The 22,387-nt window shown below is 33.4% G+C and overlaps 1 protein-coding gene and 1 pseudogene across 1 annotated transcript in view; one reads left to right on the forward strand and one right to left on the reverse strand.

The window, feature by feature from the left end:
- The window catches only part of OLFM3 (olfactomedin 3), a 205,249-nt gene that overhangs the window by 84,127 nt on the left and 98,735 nt on the right, over positions 1-22,387 (reverse strand). The window lies entirely within an intron of this gene.
- On the forward strand, positions 9,042-11,229 carry LOC116539765 (annotated as a pseudogene).

The raw sequence follows: 22,387 nt of genomic DNA on the forward strand, positions 1-22,387 counted from the left end.
AGTAACAACGGTAAGGGTAAAGTGGATACTAAAAACAAAATTGTCTCCCATTTTGACAATTTTTTCTTTCATATCTACTTACCCCAAAGAATCTAGTCAGAATGCCTCTGGGATAGTTCCTTAGATCAAGGCTTTGGATAGTGGTTTGTTTACCAGAGACCTTCTGAAGATAGGAGGAACTAAAATATAACCAACGAAGACCAAGTGAGCCTAAGTTTACTTCTATCAGCCAATCTTACTCTGCAAAACTCGCTCAGGTGACTGTCATCTTTCCAATGGAATAGAAGATGAAGGTAACCAGAATTACAGTTTAAAAAAAAAAAAATCAATGTTTTTAGCTTGACTCCTGGGGGAGCCTGGTTAAGATCAAACCTGAATATTTGCCTGCTTATATTTACTGTTATATATATACTGTATATAATATATAAAAAAATACATACATATATATAATTTCTTTACTATATATATACACACATATACAATTCAAAAAGATAGATATTTAGATTTCTATTTCCAATTAAAATAACTTAGTCATAAAATATTTCAAGCCATTTCTTACTCCACCGTGGTATAAGCTCCCTAAGTGGTAGGAGGAATACCTCCTCTTATATATTTCACAATCCCCTCCTTCCTTACCAGTGTGTGTCTGTGACATACCCTTAATGTCCTTGATAATGTCCAATTATGCCTTTCACTGCAGCACCCTTCTAAGGCATATTCTAGTTACTTGTCTTTTCCACCTGGGTACAATATCAATTTTAGTATAATTACCTGCATCTCCTTTTCTTTTTTGCCAGAATAGTATGAATGTGAAGTGATGTGCAATTAACAATAATTACGATATCTATTTACTATATCTAGATATAATTGCATTTTTGTATTCTCAAAAAGGTATACTTTTAGAGCTACAGGTTACATGTGTAAAAGACAAGCATCTTCAGCGTTAAATCCATCCATGACATTCATAATATTTAGAACAAGAAACATTAAGAGTAAAGGACAAGAGAATAGGTTCCATCTGGCCTCCCATGGGGAAATTAAAAACTTGCTATCATTGTTTTTAATCCTGGTCTGTATTGCTTCTCACCATCTTTTAAGCCATTATCACCGAAAGTCTTAAAAATAAGACAAAAGTTTAGGTTTATTTTTCAACATTTGTTTGCAGCATCACGAATAATCTAGAAGACTCTGAACTTTCCTTGACTTCTTAGATCTTCTGCTTTCTATGCCCATCTATGGACTTTCTGGAGCCCCAGACCTCTCCCAAGATCCTGTCCATTTTTCTGGACCCCTTGGGATTTCCCTCTTTACTTTTTTTGTGTCTCTCTGTTTGAATGTCAGTGATATTCTTTACACTCTCTGTTTTTAGGTAATTAAAACAAGCACATCAGTTTTCATCAATACAGTTGACTTTTGAACAATACAGATTTGAGCTGCATGGATTAAAAAAAAAATAAGGCCATTGGAATTTTTTGAGATTCGTGACAATTTGAAAAATCTTACAAATGAACCACATAGCCTACACGTATTTTAAGAATTAGAAAAAAGTTAGACATGTCATAAGTGCATAAAATGTATGTAGACACTAATCTATTTCATCATTTATTACCATAAAATATACACAAATTTATTATTAAAAAATAAAATTTATCAAAACTTAGGCACACAATTACAGATCATACATAGCACCATTAGCAGTTGAGGAGAATATAAAGAAATGTAAGTGTGCCGTATTAAATCATAACTCCATAAAATTAACTAGAGTAGATACTGTACTATTGTATTAATTCCGTAGTCACCACTTGTTGCTATGCTATGAGCTGAAGTGCTGCAAGCTGCAAATACCCTTTTTAAATGCCTTGAGACCGTAATAATCTCTACATGGGTAGTTCTTCTCCTCAGTAAATTGTGCATTGCAGTAAAAACTTCTCTTTCCTGGTTCTTGTGTATTTTGCATCATGTTTACTGTAACACTGTAAACCTTCAATTATACACCATGAGACCCATATGAAGTGCCACTAATGAGGCTGGAAGTGTTCTCAAGAAGCAAAGAAAGTCATGACATTAGATGAAAAAGTTAAATTGCATATGCACCATAGATTTAGGTCTTCAGCTACAGTTGCCCTCCATACCACAGATACAAAAATCTTGCACTTTTGTGAAATATCTTTTTCTCTTGTATTAAAAATGCAGATTTTATGTTTTTATTTCACTAAAAGAATTGCTGTAAGGGATATGTATAGATTAATATGATTTATAAAAAAGAAAAGTCATTATATAAAAATTTAAAGTAAAAGGAAGGTGAGAAATCTAAAGTTGGAGAATTTAATGCCAGCAAAGGATGGTTTCATGTTTTTCGAAAGAGATTGACTGTTCTCACTTGTAAGTGGGAGGTGAACAAAGAAAACACATGGACACAGGGAGGGGAACATGACACACCGGGGACTGTTGCAGGGTCGGGCCCAGGGAGGCATAGCATTAGGAGAAATACCTAATATAGATGATGGGGTGATGGATACAGCCAACCACCATTGCATGTGTATAGCATGTTCTGCACATGTACCCCAAAACTTAAAATTCAACAAAAAAATGTTAAGGTAACAGGAGAAGCAGCTTCTGCTAACCAAGAGGCAGTGGATGAGTTCCCAGACACCCTTAAGAAAATTGTTGGGAGGAAAGAATTCCTTCCTGAGCCAGTTATTAATGCAGACAAAAGTGTCCCATTCTGTAAATAGACAAAAACAGACAAAAAACGCCACAAGGAACATTTATTAGCAAGGAAGAGAAGGGAGCACCAGGATTTAAGGCAGAAAGATATAGGCTAACTGTAATATTTTGTGTGAATGCAGTCAGTTATAATCAGTACTGCCTTTATCTATAAAGCTGTTAATCCTGAAGCCTTGAAAGGAAAAGATAAATACCAGCTTTCAGTCTTCTGGTTGTACAATAAGAAGGCCTGGACAATGAAAATCTTTTTCTGGATTGGCTCCACTGAAGCTTTGTCCCTGAAGTCAGGAAGTACCTTGTTAGTAAGGGACTGCCTTTTAAAGTTCTTTTGATATTGCACAATGCCCCTGGCCACCTGGAACCTGATGAGTTCAATACCAAAGACCTCTAAGTGGTCTACTTATCCTGAACCACAACATTTCTAATTCAGCCTCTAGATCCAAAGATCATAAGAAACAGTAAAGCTTATTACACGTGTTACTCTATGGAAAGTATTTTCAATGCTATGAAAGGGAACCCCAATGAAGAGAACACCATGAAAGTCAGGATAGATTATACCATTGAAGATGCCATTCTTCTTACAGAGAAAGCCATGAAAGCCACGGAAACCATCAAATTCTGCTGAAGAAAACTGTCCAGATGTTGTGCATGTCTTCACAGGATTTACAACAGAGCCAGTCAAGAAAACTATGAAGGAGATTGTGGATATGAAAAAAAAAAAGGTGTTGGATAAAGGGTTTTCAGGTACAGATTTTGTAGAAATTCAAAAGCTAATAGACATCACACCACAGGGATTAACAGAAGATGACTTGATGGAGATGGGAGCTTCTGAAACAGTGCCAGAAAACAGACAGTCTGGCAGAAAGTTTCTGATTATCCAAGACTTATTTTGCTTTTTGTGACATGGGCCCTTCTATAATACAAGCACTGAAAAAAAGCAAATGATGAAAAAAGGATTGGTACCATATGGAAACATTTTTAGATAAATGAAAAAGCAAAAGTCAGAAAGAAATCATGATGTATTGCCATAAAGTTACATGGAGAGTGCCTGCCTCTCCTTTCTCTTCTTCCATCTCTTTCACCTCTTCTGCCTCTCATGGAGAGAGCAAGACAGCCCCTTCTCTTCTTTCTCCTTCTCAGGCTAATCAATGTGAAGATAATGAGGATGAAGACTTTTATAATGATTCACTTTCACTTACTGGATAGTAAATACATTTTCTCTTTTTTATGATTTTTTAAATAACTTTCTTTTCTCTAGCTTACTTTGTCATAAAAATACAGGATATGATAGAACACACAAAATACGTGTCGGTCAACTCTTTATGCTATTAGTATGTCTTTGAGTTAACAGCAAGCTATCAGTAGTTAAGTTTTGGGGGAGTCAAAAGTTATACCTGGATTTTGATTGCACAGGGCATCAGCACCCCTAAGCCTCTCATTGTTGAAGGGTCCACTGTACATGTATAGACATTAGGGACAAAGAGGTGTGTAAATACTCAATATCTTACAATAAGTGATACAAAAGCTTTAGTTGAATTTTTGAATATTCAAGCTTGAGCTTAATTTGGAATATGGGCAAGAGGGAGTACATACAAAAACAAAGGTGTTTTTCCTTTAAAGTGTTTTATTTTTTTTCCTTTTGAGTTCATACAAAAATGAGAAGTTTCCACCTTACCCCACAACCACCCAAGACTTGAAATGTGTAAGAGAAAAGAGATGAGGAAAGAGAAAAGGTATATTGCATGAAAAAAATGTAATAGAAAAGTGGAAAGATTGAAGTTAACTAATACTTAATTTTAAGTTGTTAATTTTGTAGAAGTGCAGCACAACTTTTGGCTCAGACATTATGCAATGCTACATAAAAGTCTCGAAAAGGGAGGAGGCCGGCTGGTAGGTAGGTGGAGGGTGATAATTTTGTATGTACATAAAATAAAGTGCTGGTGTTTCTCATCTAGTCCAGTCACAAGGCAAAGGAAAAAAGTGAAGTGAGACTGTAGAGGGAAGAAGCAGGATCTGAGGGATAGCATGTAGGCTTGGGGGAACCAGACCCTGGCTGCAGCAGCCATTCCACTAGGACATCAGGTATGTGAGTGGGGACACTAGTTCAGATGACTCCAGGTATTATCTGACTGCAACTGCACAAAAGACCCCCAAATAAAAACCACATAGCTGAGGCCCACCAACGCACAGAGTTGTGGGAGGAAAAATTTAAAAATCACTGTGTGAAGCCATTAAATTTTGAGGTGATTTATTGCACGGCAATAGATAATTGGAGCAAACTCCTTTACAAGATTGCTAATGAGACTATATTTTCTCCTTGTTGATTCTTTCTAATGTATTTATCAAACATGTATTAAATGTGATCTCCTATGACAGGCTCTGGGTATAATAAGGTAAATAAAATATTATACTATCCTCCAATGGACTACCCTCAGTTACATAATTTCTTCTCTAGAAAAATCTTAAGAGGAGAAATTAATGATTATTTTAGTATTTGCTATTAGCACAATTAGCTGATACTCTGTAATGAGTTAATTTTGACCCTTTTAAAAATTATCTGCAGAAAATTTTGTTTTTAAAAAATAAATTATAATGCATAAAAAATATAGATATAAGCGAAATATTTGTATAAACTTCTGGTGGGTGAGGTTATACAAATATCAAGACACAAAATGAACCATGAATCAAAAAATTTAAAGATTTGACTCCGTGAATGGAACAAAAAACCTCTAATGTGACAAAAAAACACAAACAGAATAAAAGAACAAATATTAGACCGAGAGAACGGAATTGTATGCCTAGGACAGAGAAAATATTAAACATTTTTAATATTAAAGAGCTCATAGATATGTATAATAAAATGTCAAACCAATAAAACATAGGCAAGAAATATGGAAATACAATTAATATGGAAATGCGATTTATGTAATAAGAAATGAAAACTAGAAATAAACATGTAATAACATACTTAAATGCATTAATAGGAAAAATAAAATTTCAAAAACTTCTCCTTAAGAGAATTTTCTCTCCAACAAGGTCTTAAGGTCAATAGTGTCTAGAACATCTCTTAATTTGGTTTAATAGGGGGAACAGGCAGTCTCTTATGCAACTTGATTGTTAAATCTTTTGTTAAGTGAGTATTACTTGTACTTTGTGTACAAGTAATAATATAATCATCTTGAAAATAGTTACGATGTAGTATAAAGTGAAAGGAGGATAATCTTTGTGTACAAGTGATATAAACAACCTTAAATTGTCTGTTAAAATTCTACAAATCCCACAGTTGAGTCTATTATAGAGGAAAAAAAAACCATCAGAATATGAGAATATATGTCTTATGATAACTGCTGCATTGTTTGAAACAACATAAATGCCAATCAATAAGAGAATAGTTAATTAAAAATTATATATCCAAACTATGTAGTATTATAGTATGCAGCTATTAACATGAGTGTAGTCATTTATAATTATTGAGTTGGAAAAATACTTATATTACTAAATGGGAAAACTTAAATGTGAAGTAATTATGGCATGATTCATTTTTATCGGTTAAAAATTAAACAGAAATAAAGAAACAAAAAATGTACATGATTAAACATGCATATAAAGTTGTATATTTGAATATACTGATCTGGCATAGATAATGTATGTAAAATGTACATAAAACTTAGCAGCAATTAACTAAGAGGTGAAAGATTAGAGGGAGTTAAAGATGGCTATGTTTTCCAATATATATTTGCCATATTTAAATATATTATTTTTCTAATTTAAAAAATCTTATTTATCATATCATTTGAACCTATAATTCTACTTCTCAGAAGTAATCTTAAGGAAATAATTAAAAACCCAGAAAAAAAGTATACAACAAATACTGCTGTCCATATTACATATGATGACGAGGTTGGAAATATCCTAAAAATTCAGTCATAGGGAACTGATTAAGAAAATCAGGTTGGAGTCTTAAATATGAGACTTGTGCATATTAAAAGTATGCCTTTCAAAGAGTTTTTAATGATCTTGGAAAATAGTTATGATGTAATATAAAGTGTAAAAAGGGGGATAATTTTTGTGAACAAGTAATATGAACAACCTTATAACAGCCTTAAAACACATTTATGCCTATAGACACACACACACACACACACACAGAGAAAGAAAAAAATCTAGCAGAAAACTATTGTGATGAAATCTTGCCAGGGTTAGGAGTAATATTAGTTTCATTTTACTTGTTAGTGTTTTCTATAATTTCTGAAATTTTTATAGTGTCATTGGTTTTCTAATTCTCCAAAAGAATTTATCACAGCCAATGAAAATATCACTGTGAGTCAGGAGTTTTGTGATTCTTTAAAAAGGGATTCGTTGTTTACCCTTCTAATCAAGGTAAAACTTTGTTTCTGATACCCATATAAAAGTCTTAATTATTCCACATGCTTATTCACCAAGTGCATTATGCAGAAAAAAAATAAATAAAACTGACCCCATAAACTAGCACTGAATATAAAAAAAATCCTGAATTCTAAAACTCAATGAAAAAAGAACTACTTGATTCATTGCTTAAATAATTATAAAAAATGAAATTCAGGCAATAATTTGCAAAGATTTGAGTGATAATAAAGAGGTAATAGTTGAGCAAATTGAAAACAACAGAATGGGTTAACACTGTTGGAAAATATTAGCCTTCGAGCAGCAAATATTTCCACTTTTCAGCAGATACCGTGGTCTTTCATGCCTTATGCAAGATAGCCTAACCAAATATTTAGATAATCTGGAAATTCAATTTAATGAAACAGCTTCTTTTTCAGTATATTATTAGTAATATTTTGGTTTTCACAGTGATTTAGCAAATTTATCTTACTAATTACTTTGGTTGAACTAATGTCAGCACCCTGCAGACTGTTCTTGGTGGGAGAGAATATTTCTTCCACTCAGGCCTCAGAGTTTGGAAGGATTTAGCTAGAGATTTAAAATTTGCACTAGTTAATCCACTCCATGAATCATTAATTTAGTATAAAAATAAACAGTGGCTTGAGTTAAGCACAGCAATTGAAATATTTTGCAGAGATTCAAGGAAGAAATTTAAAATGGTCAGGAGTTTTGAAAGAAATAATAGTATACTTTATCAAGTATTCCAGATAAGGAAGGTAGATACTATATGAATAACATGCTAGTTATTACTGCATGGATATTAAAATAAAAGCAATAAAAACAAAATATAAGCGCTAGAGGAAAAATCAAAAATATTGATGAGCTGCAGATACCTATTACTCATAAGGAGCATGGTTTTGTTCTTTTCTTAAAATTTGGGCCGCTTTCTGGTATAGTATCTCATTTTTGATTGCTTATTTTTTCACTTAGGTTCAAAAGCCCACTCAATGTTTCATCATGTGATAAATATTAAAGACCAGTAATTATATGTGTTAGATTATCTACAGTAATGTCAACTCATTTTTCATAGACAAGCATGGTGCTTAGCTATTAAAGAAAATAAATGTTAGTGGCCAAAACTCCAATGCTATCTACATTTAATATTTATTACTGATGTTTAAAGTTTTAGGTTTAACATGGACATTATTTCCCATGAAAATCATAAATTTAGTTGTATTTCACTATGTATTAGTTAGAATCACATGAAATTGCCATTTTTAAAAGATGTGAATGTTGAGCATGGGCAATTTGATATGCATTAACCTAATACTTAGTTCTCTCCAAATCTTAAATTTGCCTTCAAGTACACTACGGATTGTGGAATTAGGCATACTGAAGGCAACATTTTAAATTTTTTAATGTGTAAGCTTAATTGTATAAAGCTTGAAGTTCTTTATTAGTTCAAGCTTCATATTTTTTATGGCCCTGCTAGATAAGAATGAGGTGAAACTCCGCCCTGTGTGAGACTATATTAATTTTGATAATAAATGATTCTGCAGTTTATTTTTCCTGTTTACACTATACAGGTGTGCCAAGCAAGAGATATATTGCACTAGTTCTAATCTCAGTTCTGTGTCTCAGTTCTGTAACTCACACTAGAGCGGCCTGGGGAGATAATAAAGCTTTTGTATTCCCCATAAACCCTTCTAATAACAAGCTGGTGAAATAAGAGACCCCAGTAAATGACCAGTCAAATTAGGTTCTATTCAAAGACTTCATTTATGGAAGCTTTCAAGCAGCAGTCTTTGAGATGTGCGCATGTATCTAACAAACATATTTTTCCTAAATCCTTTTTTAAAAATAAAATCTTAGTAGAAAAATATGGTCACTCTTTAACAAATTTTAAAAATTACTTTAAAAAATCTGATTTACAATATGTTTGCATCTCTTTTCTCCTCCTTTCTCCTGTCCCCTTGCCACCCCTTCCTTCTGTTATTTTTTTTTTTGTTCTTTTCATTTTAATATCCAAGGCTATTAAAGAAACTACATAATTTTGCATACTCATACTTAAAAATGGTGAAAATTTTTTGTTGAATTAAAGTGTAGCCACCATTGTGGTTGATGCCCAACCCTTCTTTGCTGTAAGCATTATCACAGCCTCGGCAAAGAAATCCACAAGGGCTGGCAAACAGGCTCTCTCCAAGAGTCTGTTTATAAACAAGTGTTTGTCCTCTCTATTCAACTTTTACCTATTCAAGGAATAAAATCTAACCATATTCATACTTTGCTATAATTTTTACTCAATATTTTTGGTGAAGGGTAACAGGGAAAGTAGGATTTGAATTTTTTCAAATAGATTGGTAACATTTACATTCATTCATTTATTCATTTTAATCAGCCTCAGTCCCTGAATCCTTGGTCTCTCTTATAGGTTAATGGATTGTTAATGTCTATGTGAGCCAGTTTTTTGTTTCTGAAGAGGAGAAAGGATACAGATTAAAGGGAAAGGTAAAACTGTTGTATATCAGTTCTCAGTAGCCTTAGAAGATTTATATGATGCTGGAAAAAAAAAACAAAAAAAACGCTCTGTAAGGTAATCGTAAAGTAATGCAATTTGTGACAGATGTGAAGTCAGAAGTGGTTAAAAAAAAAAAAAGAAAGAAAGAAAGAAAAGAAACAGTACAGTGTTGTCCTAATTGTGGAGGTACTGGTATGCAAATAATTCATCAGATAGAACCTGGAATGGCTTAGCAAATTCAAGCTGTGTGCATGGAGGGCCACAGGGAACAGATCAGTCCTCAAGATAGATGTAAAAGCTCCAATGGAAAGAAGATAGTTTTGAGAGAAGATGATTATAGAAATTCATATTAACAAAGGTATGAAAGATGTCCAGAAAAATAACATCCCATGCTGAAGGAGGCCAAAAACCAGGACTGGATCCAGGAGATATTAACACTGTGTTATATCAGAAGGACCATGCCATTTTCACTTGACAAAGAGAAGACCTTTTCGTATGTATGGATGAAAACATCTGGTTCTAGTATTGTATGGCTTCTGAAAAACAGTATCCACTCTTGATAACTGAGTCATAGTCGTCATCTCTCATCCAGGTCAAATTGTCAAGCCTGGAGCTATCACGTGTGTGTTAAATGAAGGCAAGTCAATTTATTGTAGACCACATGAAAAGAGATGCATAATCATTGAATTTAAGGTGAACTTTCTTGATAATGGCTTTCTCTCTTCTGACAAACTCCCTGCTGGAAAAACTCCTACCCAAGAGGAAAGAAGTAGAAGGGACTGATGAGATGGATTAAGTAGAATTGGTGGACTTTGATTCAAATTAGGAAATGCAATGCAGATGCCACTGCAATGAAGAAGCAAATGCAGGGCTGTTACAATGGAAAAGCATGAGGATGATAAACACCATTGCAGAGGTGTTCATTGTCAAACCTCTTAATGGGACCAGTGATAATATTTGCTGCTGGCATTTTATGTGCAGTAGTGAATGAGCAAAGGACTGTAATCCTAATATGCTCAGTACTTGCTATTGTTTTTGTTTCACTATTCAACTAGTGTTTTAAAAATTAAAGGAAGAATAAATACAAAAATTTTGAAAGTTGACAAGTATGAGCATGACCAACAAAGCTCTCTCCACTTTGGCAACAGATAGGTTAAATTTGGTTTCCAGAATAAGTTAATAGAAGTTATAACACAAGAGAGCCAGAAATACAAAGTGCTCTGTTAGTGAAATGTCAGAAGAGAAGAGATTATTCTTAATTATTATTTGATATTTTATAAAACCTCTTTTGAGATATTAAATATATACTGAGATTAATAAAATGGTAGACATAGAAATTATCTCATTTAGTAAATCAGTCAAGATTTAATTCAGATAATTTAAACTCTAAGGGTTATTTTATTTTCCATTAGATTAACTTTTACTTCATTTATTTATTTTGTTTTGTATAAACTCTCATAGAATTACACTTTTTCAGGCTGTCATTTAATATTTCCATTTTAAAGAGAAATAGACAATATAGCACAATGAATGCCTATTTTACTGTTTGTCTTTTTGTCGTATGTAATTTTTCCTCTTAAAGTTTGTGTGTTTCACAGTCTAATAAAGGGAACACTAATACAAACTGTAATCATGTTTCAGTAATTTGATACAGAGGACATGATCCCAGTAATGAGCTATTTTCTTTGTATAAAGGGAATAAATATAATACTAATAGATGTAAACACCCTGCCTACTTTCAGGCCAGCTAGAATTGGAGTGACTAAATAAGACAAATGGGCTTAGGTTTAACATCTTTATTTTTAAACCCTTTCTGAGAGTCACTATGCCCTTGTACATGCTGTATAATCTTTGTTTCTAAACACGATGGGACTTATTTCTCAATCAGTTTTACCATAGCTTTGGACTAAATTCCTCCTTTGCTTATTTATTTATAATCTATTGTCTTTTTTGTGTTGGACTCCATTAGAATTGCAAACCTCCACTTACCTGTGTTGCTAAAAATAAGTTATGCATATCAGTACATTCTGACAGAATTACTCTTAAGCTAGGATTTTGACCTTAGACTTATGTGCTATTCTACCTTGGTAAAGCTCGAAAATACACACACACACACACACACACACACACACACACACACACACTTGCTTACATTTAAGTACACCTAAATTCCATGCTCCATTAATCATTTTCCATGAATTTTTTTATCAATCCTGTACATTAACAAGAGCTTTTAACAATTTCCTTTTCTTCTATTGAAACTTCAGTCTTCTCGTATTTAATCTATTTCTGGACCTTTGATCCATGTCAGGTTATTCTATGAAAACTGTTGAACTGTTTGGCAAGGTCTCCAAAGCAGTGGTTTACAAATTGTGTGGCTTCACTACTATTAGGCTGTTTAATTAATTTAGTGAGATATGAACAAAATTTAAAATTGAAATGGAATAGAATAAAATTTATCAGATTGAATTTTGTAATTGTATACTACACTGCAAATGTAAAAATTGCAAAATATTCAATGTTTGTGTGCATGTATATGTATATGATTGTGGTAAATACATTACTTTTATTACTTACTGTGATTTCTATTTGAAAATTTTAAAGTCTAGAGCAGGGTTTTTCATGCAAGAGTTACCAAATAATCCATTTAAAACAAAAGTAGTAACAATAATAACAATAATAATAAAAATGTGCATAATACTATTTACTTAGATTGATTTCTGTAATAAAATATACATGTACAAACATTCAACAAATATTTATAAAGATTAGTAATAAATTTATTATTTATTTTACTTTACATAACTAAAATGTCAGAAAGTTACAAGTTAAATTTTAAGAATAACATAATACAATTTAAATTAATAAGATTAACATGGCATATGTAGCTGCTTTCCTGAATTTAAACTGACCAGGCTGTGTTTAATAATATAAAGATATATTAGCATCCTTTAATTTTCAGTTGCTATTGATTTTATCTTATTTTAAGAATGTTGTGTTGTCCTTAAATCACTGTGCAAGTCTTTATAGTTATTATGCACACTTATCATGGCACTTGTACTAAAAACTGCAGTAAGCTGATATGTTCTAAGAGTGGACACAGTTCTTGCACTCACAATTTGCACATGATATTTACTGCAGTTGTGCAGGACTTTTCTACTGTTCAGTGTAGCATGCTTATACACCCTTAACCCATACAATATCCCCATTCTCTGATCTCTTTTTCTATGTGAACTGCATAACTTTTGTTTTATATCATTCCTTGACTTCATTTGACACTCTCTCAGAACAGATGCAGTAGAAAATAAGCAAATGAAAACAATAAAATTCTTTGAAGAAAAGATGCTCACAACATGATGTAGAACATGATTGGATTAATTGCTTTTTCACTTATCTTTGAAATACAAAACATGAAATTTAGAATTTGTCGTAGAACCTTTTGTTTTATATCATTCTTTGAATTCATTTGACTCTCTCAGAACAAATGCAGTAGAAAACAACAAGTAAATGAAAGCAATATAATTCTTAGGAGAAAAGATATTCACAAAATGATCCACGACGTGATTAGATTAATTCCTTTTTCACTTGTCTTTGAAATGCAAAACACAAAATTTAAAATCTGTCGTAGAACCTTCTAGAATGTATTCATGGATCTCAGAATGCCCATAAATGCCAATGTGGAAAACCTGATCTAGATAATTTCTTCATGTTTTGTGACTGGAGGTGTGTGTGTGTTTCATATGCACCAACTACCTGTAGAAAAATAATCTGTGATAAGAAAAATTTTGAAAGAAATAAAATATTAATGCAGAAATTTTTCATGTTCAAAATTAATATTACCTATTGTACTAAAAATAAATAAATGCCTATAAAAATATTTTAAAATAGATACCATTACCAACACAAGACAGTAATTATAATGTACTTCTAACAAATATTCTTTCTAAAACTTATTAGAATTCCAACAATTTGTATTTACCATATATATTCAATGAGCTTTGTAAAATGGTTAAGTATTACATGACAGGAGAACACTAAATTGCAATGTTAAGTAAACTCTGCTCCCTAATTTTAGGTTATGAATGCCAAATTATAATAATCTGTATTTATTCTCATAGGAAACTACTAATATAGCCCTCAGGTGAATGTAAGAGTGAAAAACAGTAGTAAATTAATGGGACTAGAGTGTATATTTTTAAAAAATCATTTTGCAATCACAAGAATTCATGTGAGTAATGAGCCATACATTATGCAACATGGCACGAAAAGTTTAAATATAATATTAAAAACAGTTATAATTTACCAACTTTTAGAAAAGTAAATAAGACTGTCCTATATGAAAAAATGAAATTTTCTAGGTGTGATTTAATCTGGAATATATAAATGAAGAAATGGATTAACATAATCCAAGAACTCATATGATGCAAAGTGGAAAATCATGATTTCTAGAGTAAATACAACTTTTAAGACTATTATTACACAACTTTTAAGATTATTATTAGAAGTACAGTTTATAAGATCATAAATGAAAAAAGAAAACTTCATTTTCCCAATGCAACTTTCCAAAATTTCTTATAAGTCATATAAACAATTACCATATTTCAACTGAGTATTGACTCTTAGCTTGAGGGACTATATGTCTGAAGGCAACTTTTATTTTGTTTTCCCTCTAGACATTTATTTATTTGTTTTGGGAAAAGAAAAAATTTTTTGAAGAAATAATTCACCCTCCCCTAATATTTACTTACAACAGAAATTTCCATAGGTTACTGAAAAAAAAAGTACTTCAGAGAAGTTATCTCATATTTTCAGTTTTAGAAGGATGAGTTTAAGAAACCGAATATTTTTGAGCAACTGTTATATAGAATATAATATTGAGTGGAATGTCTGAGTTGGGTAATATAATCTCCTTTTGACAGATCAGGAAACTGAGGATATGTAGAAAGGTTGAGTAATGCACCCAACATCATATAACTAGTAAGTGGCAGATCCAGGATTTGGTTTTTGATAGATTCCAAACACATAAAGCTTTATTTGTGAAGTGTGTCAAAACTTGGAAATTACAGTGGGTTATTAAACATATTCTAAATGGTATTCTGACCTTACTTATCTATGTTTAGGGGGTTCTATTTAATATTGAGCAGTTTGGAAAACTAATTTATATCAGCAAATATGCATTTCCTATAAAATAAACAGAATTGAGGCCAGGCAGGGTGGCTCATGCCTATAGTTTTAGCACTTGGGGACGCAAAGGTGGGTGGATTGCTTGAGGCCAAGAGTTTGAGACCAGCTGGCCAACATGGTGAAGCCCTGTCTCTTCTAATAATACAAAAATTACTCGTGCATGGTGATATGTGCCTGTAGTTCCACCTACTCGGGAGGCTGAGGCATCAGAATCACTTGAGTCTGGGAGGCAGAGGCTGCAGTGAGCCAAGATCATGTTACTGTACTCCAGCCTGGGCAACAGAGCAAGACTGTGACTAAAAAACAAATAAACAGGAGGGGTGTGGTGGCTCATGCCTGTAATCCCAGCACTTTGGGAGGCTGAGGTGGGTGGATCCCGAGGTCAAGAGATCAAGACCATCCTGGCCAACATGGTGAAACACTGTCTTTATTAAAAAATACAAAAATTAGCTGGGTGTGATGGTGCACACCTGTAGTCCCAGCTACTTGGAAGGCTGAGGCAGGAACATTGCTTGAACCCAGGAGGCAGAGGTTACAGTGAGCCAAGATCTCGCCACTGCACTCCAGCCTGGTGCCTGGCAAGAGAGCAAGACTCTGTCTCAAAAACAAAAACAAAAACAAAAAACAAAAAACTATTGAACAATAGCAGTACAAATCTTGAACATGTAGTTAATTCACTTAATAATTCATTCATTCATTATAAAGGTGCTATGGAGTACACAGAAAAAAAGCAATTATATTAAGTGTTTATTACTGTGTAATGAAGTACCCCAAAACTTATTTGCTTTAAACAACAAATATTGATTATCTCACAGTTTCTGTGTCAGGAATCTGGGTACAGCTCAGCTGGGTGGCTCTACTCAAGGTCTCTCACAAGGCCACAATCAAGCCTGGAGTTGTGATTACATCTGAAGTTTCAAATGGGGAAAGATCTTCTTTTAAAATCACTCACATGGTTATTGCTAGAATTCAGTTCCTCACTGACTGTTGGACTGAGGTGTCATTTTTTTTCACTGGCTATTGGCCAAAGGCTGTCCTTAGTTTCTTTGCTATGTAGGCCTCTCCCTAGGGAAGCTCACAACATGATAGCTTGTTTCCCCCTGGGAAGGAAAAGGGAGAATAAGAGAAGGTGAAACAGAGAGACATGGGGCAAGACTGTAGCAAAAGTATCTTTGAAACTAATATTTAAGGCATAATTTTATCAGTTTTACATATTCTATTCATAAAAGGGAGTTAACTAGGTGGACCCCTACACTCAAGCAGGTAGGATTACACAGGGCATAGATAGAAGGAGGTAGGAATTTGGAAGAAAATGTAGAAATTGCCTACCATAGCAATTAACATGTGTTAGTTGCTGGTAAACATTTGACATATGAATTAAGACTCATAAATTCGCATACCTTTTATTTCACAAATTCAGTCTACAGGATTTTCAACCAAAGAAAACTAGAAAGATAAAAAAGTTCTAAACATACTTATGCAAGAACAATTTGAGTTGTAAAAGAAATACATTTTTTACTGTGTCTATTTGATTCTTCTCTCATTTCTTCTTTATTAGCCTGACTAGCTGGTCTATTTTGTTAATCTTTTCAAAAAAACACCTCCTGGATTCATTGATTTGTTTGAAGGATTTTTCGTGTCTCTATCTCCTTCAGTTCTGCTCTAATCATAGTTATTTTTTGTCTTCTGCTAGCTTTTGAATTTGTTTGCTCTTGCTTCTCTGGTTCTTTTAATTGTGATGTTATAGTGTTGAGTTTTGATCTTTCCCATTTCTTCCTGTGGGCATTTAGTGCTATAAATTTCCATCTAAACACTGCTTTAGCTGTGTCCCAGAGATTCTAGTATGTTGTGTCTTTGTTTTCATTGATTTAAAAGAACTTATTTATTTCTGCCTTAATTTTGAATAAATAGTGTTGAAAAAACTGGCTAGCCATATGCAGAAAACTGAAACTGGACCCCTTCCTTACACCTTATTAAAATTTAACTCAAGATGGATTAAAGACCTAAAATCATAAAACCCTAGAAGAAAACCTAGGCAATACCATTCAGGACATAGGCATGGGCAAAAACTTCATGACTAAAACACCAAAAGCAATGACAACAGAAGCCAAAATTGACAAATGGGATCTAATTAAACTAAAGACCTTCTGCTCAGCAAAAGAAACTATCATCAGAGTGAACAGGCAACCTACAGAATGGGAGAAAATTTTTTTAATCTATCCATCTGACAAAGGGCTAATGTCCAGAATCTACAAGGAACTTAAACAGATTAAAAAAAAAAAAAAAACCTTCAAAAAGTAGGCAAAGGATATGAACAGACATTTCCCAAAAGGAGACATTTATGTGGCCAACAAGCATATGAAAAAATGTTCTTCATCACTGGTCATTAGGGAAATTCAAATCAAAACCACACTGAAATACCATCTCATGCCAGTTAGAACAGTGCTCATTAAAAAGTCAGGAAACAACAGATGCTGGAGAGGATGTGGAGAAATAGGAAAGCTTTTACACTGTTGGTAGGAGTGTAAATTAGCTCAACCATCGTGGGAGACAGTGTGGCAATTCCTCAAGTATCTAAAGCCAGAAATACCATTTGACCCAGCAATCTCATTATTGGGTATATACCCAACGGATTATAAATCATTCTACTATAAAGACATGTGCACATATATATTTATTGCAGCACTGTTCACAATAGCAAAGACTTGGAGCCAACCCAAGTGCCCATCAATGGTAGATTGGATAAAGAAAATGTGGCACATATACACCATGGAATACTATGCAGACATAAAAAGGCTGAGTTCATGCCTTTCTTAAGGCATGGGGCATGGATGAAGCTGGAAACCATAATTCTCAGCAAACTAACATAGGAACAGAAAATCAAACACCTCATGTTGTCACTCTTAAGTGGAAGTTGAACAATGAGAACACATGGACACAGGGAGGGGAATATCACACACTAAGGCCTGTCAAGGGATGGAGGGTTAGGGGAGGGATGGCATTAGGAGAAATATCGAATGTAGATGACAGGTTGATAGTGCAGCAAACCACCATGGCACATGTATATCTGTGTAACAAACTTGCAGGTTCTGCACTTGTATCCCAGAACTTGAAGCATAGCAATAATAATAATAAATACAAAACGGTTTAAATGTTCAATAAAAAATTAATTGAGTAAATACATTTATAAATTTAATATGTATATAAACTTGAAAATGTATTTACATTTTTAAATTTAACATTTAATATACAAGTTACTTATTTAACTTCATTCTTTGTTTTAATGTTAACTCTTTGTTCTAATGTTAGCTACTTATGTTATTTCTTTGTTTTAATTTTAACTCCTTAAGGAACGCTTCTCTATCATATCATGATCCTAGAATTTTAGTTTAGATAATGAAAGTTGAATTATCCCAAGATATTATAAGATCTTCACTTGAAATATTATAGGATATTCCCTTATTCTGCCAAATTATTTTTCCTATCACTTATCATAGCCTGACATTATATTAATAGTACTCATGAGTTTATTGATCTGTTTGATGCCTCTCACTAGAATGCAAATCTGAGAATGGCAGGAAGTTTGCTTTGTTCATTTCTTCGGGTCAATCATTCAGACAAGTCATGAACATAGACTTGAAAAATATTCCTGAAGAAATTATTGAAATGTATACATAGACTCCTATGAGAACATAAAAGAAAGGTAGTTTATGACCCTACAATCCCTTGGCATGTTTGATTTAAGAAATTTTCAGAGAGGAAGTAATACTTGAGCTAAAATGAGATGGAGTTAGAGAAAGGGAAGGCTTCCCTGAAGCAATAGAGATATCAATCTGTACACATATTTAATCTCATATGACATTAAGCTCATGATCTGGCATGGAGAAGGCATTCGGTGGTTTGAAAATTGGCTATTGGAGATAGAGAGAAGCAAGCTAATTTAGTGTAAAGGCAAGAAAGTATTTGGCATAGGCAAATCATGGGGTCAGAGGTAAATAGTGAAGGAAGTGATTCTAGGAAGGAGCTGATAATGTAGAAGAAAATGGTAGAGTTAATGGATCAGAAAGCTAAAGAAAGTCAAAAAATAGCTGAAAGAATTGAATTTGGGATATGTTATTATGGTTGAGATGCAAAGGATATTTGAGGAACAAGGTCAGAATGGGACATGAAAATGGGTGGCTAAAGAGGACTGGGGATAAAGGTTAATGGAATCTATTTTGGGAACATCTTAAAATATTAACTTTACAGATTTACTGCAAATTTAGAAATTCCTTTCAGAAGTGGATGCCTATATATATTTAAATAAATTGTTAAACATGTTTCAAAGGTACAGTAAAATGCAATAGTTGGTTATGATATTTTTGGATTCTCTATGACCTTTCTACTTATCATATTCCTAATAATAACTCCACTTTAATAATATAATTTATTATTGTTCCTCAGAGCCTACTATATGGTATGAGAGTTACATAGATAAATGGGATTTCCTCGTTTAACAAACTGGTTAAGACTAATAACACTGGCTAAGACAGGCATTAAATATTGTAAGAGGTTTACATTGTTTGGGACATGCAAAATAAACAACTGTCATACAGTTGGAAAAACCAGGGAAGACTTCAGAAAAATTATATTTGAGTGGAATCTTGATGAATACATAGAATTTTATCAATCACATAGGGCAAAGTAGAATTTCAGATAGAGACAAAAACCTGAGAGAAAGTCATGGAGACAATCAAACGAGACAAGCATGTGGGAAAGAATGAGTACTCTACATGGAACATGGGATGTCCTCACATATGGGTATACAGATCTAGAGCTGGAAAGGTGAGATAGAGAATAAGGCTACAGGAATGACAGTCTGGACTTAAATGAGTCTGAAAATTTTCAAGATGGCTAGTGACATTGTCAGCAAAAGGGACAATGGAAAAAGAAGCAGATTAGAAGCAGAAACACCAACTAGGAGGCTATTGCGAAAGTCCCAGCAAGGACTAATAAGAGCCTGAACTAGAATAATAAAAGTATGCGTGGAGAAGAATGTGGATGTGAGAAATATGTGGTGATTTCTAGACCTGATAGATAATTGACTGTGGGGGCAATTGCAAAGCAGGGTGTTCAAGATGACTAGTAATTTTCAACTGGGAGAAGAGTGTACTTCAATGGAAACAGGAGAGTGAAAAATTAAAAGGCATAGTGAATTGATATTTTCTGATTTGATTTAAATGGTACAGGTAAATCAAAGTGGAGAGGTAAAACATTCATTTTAAATTTTGAGCTACAAATTCAGAAGTGAGGCCAGATATTAGAATTTCATATTCAAGAATCATCTGCATAGAGATGAGATTTAAAAAGATTTCAGAATGAATGAATGAAAGGATTAGAGAGAAGAGCAAAAAAGGTTAAAAACAGAACTTCTCTCTGATGAGAAATACTGCTGTTGAAAGGTGAAAGGAGGAAGGAGAGACAGAATTAGAAATAGACAAGGGATAAATTTCCAAAGAACTATGGAAAAAACAGAGGTAAATAATGATTGTGTAACCTGGAAGCCAAATGGGGAGAGAGTGCAAGAAGGAGGGCATGGCTGGTGGTTAGAAGGCCAACCATCGTTTGGAATGGTTTCAAAATAATATTCAAAAGACCTATTCAGTGGAGTAAGTCCACATTGAATCCTGATTATAATGGTTACATTTTAGAAGTAAGTACTTCTGGTGACATCAAGATATGATCTATTTCCATAAGTTTGGCAGCAAGGCAGGGCAACAGATGGTGTGGAAGCTTGGAATAGTAGCATCACATAGAGGAAATGAAGAAATTGAGCATGTTTGCCACCCAAAAGGGAAGGAACTAAGTAGTAGAGAGGGAGACATTAAAGATGGAAATGAAACTAAGAGGAACTAGGAAATTTAGAATAGTCAGGGGACCGAAAGTATACATCAAAAGAGAAATGTTTGTGAGAAAGAAGGTCTCAGTCAGGTATACAAAGAAAAGAATTGGAAGTTCTAGAAATAGTTGATAGGTTAAACAAACACCATTAGGCTGGTTCTAACTGCAGTAATCAATTTAAAAATATCTACTATTTGTTTAGGGGTTACTATTTTTCAGGAACTGTGCTTAATAGTATTCATATACTACCTCATTTAATTTTTCCAACAGCACCGTTGAGTATGTACTGCAAATACCCCCATTTTAAATGTAAAATATTGTATCATTTGAGAATGGAACTTGTTCAAGGCTGTCAGTGAGAGTTATGTCTGCAAATCAAATTAAGTCTGCCTCCCACGCCCATATTCTTGACCACCTTGCTGAGTGAGTGAGTTGAAATATGAGGAATCACCACTGCATGAAGAATGAAAAGGATTTTCCAGCAGCAGTGGAAATCCACTTGACAGCTTGGCTTTCTAATGTGTTGTAGTTAGTGTGGTTTTGTGAGTACTTCTAGAATTTGACAACAAAGATAGTAGATAATTTCATGACTTGCAAACAAGTATTGTAGAAGGGCAAGGAAAAGAAAATTCCAAGGTGAGAGTTGACATATGTTTTAAATGATCAACACCAGAGTCCAGTCTGAGTGGAATAGAAGGGAAACTCAAAGAGAGTGGCTAATTGGAAGCACAGGAAATAAGCAAGGGCCTGGGCAACACAGGAACAAAGACAGTTGTTAGGTAGCTGAGAATGAAGAACTGTGTTCAGAGAGGAATTTAATTCCTTCAGAACTATTTATGTGTCAAACTGATGCCACTGTGATAAGCTCAGGATATTCAAAGGTTAATTAGACATAGTTCTGCCTGAGAGAAAGACTTAATACCACTGAAAATTAGTGGAAATTGGGGTTGCTGCAGTCACGGAGCTAAGGAACCGAAGCCGCAGAAAGGCAGAAATTTTAGGTCATGCATATTATTAACTCTTGCATTTGCAAGGCTTATAATATTGACTTTAGTAAAATTGTATGCTATATAGTTTTTTCTTTGCCTTTGCTATTTTATACTTCGTTTGTGATTAGTGACACTTAAGAACTGCTTGTTTACAGATTCTGCTAAAATCTATGCTTCTTGCATGTCCCATCAAAGAAAAACAATCCTTGAAACTATTTTGTGAAAATATAGTTTGTTTAGGGGTTCCAATGCATGTCCTTCTTAAGGAATATGATATCTGAAAAAGTTTGAAATGATGTTGTGATATGTTAACGGATATAAAGATTTTTTTACCATTATAATACTTAAATATAACAATAAATTATTTTTAGTTATTATGATTGTGTTTGATTTATGAATATGATACTGGACTCCTCTACATTTATTAACAAAGTAATTTTTATTATTTTTGATTCAGAGGGTTTTGGATACAGGAATAAAGCATCCCTTTATTTCAACAAAACCAACCTTTTTCAAACCTTGCCCTTTCTATAATAAATATTATTTATTAGAGAATATGGGCAATTGTGGGGATTTTTTTGTTGACTCAGTCATCATTACAGTTTGCCCAGTTATAGTTCTTTACATTAGATAGCCCACAATAACACACTTACTTGAAGAAACTGTTTAAGGTCATCAAAAAATAAATGGAAGAAGTTAAAAGAAAATGTTCTTCAGTGATTGA

Source organism: Sapajus apella, unplaced genomic scaffold (assembly GCF_009761245.1).
Source record: "Sapajus apella isolate SASKATOON/1434 unplaced genomic scaffold, GSC_monkey_1.0 scaffold133, whole genome shotgun sequence".
NCBI classification, from domain to species: Eukaryota; Metazoa; Chordata; class Mammalia; order Primates; family Cebidae; genus Sapajus; species Sapajus apella.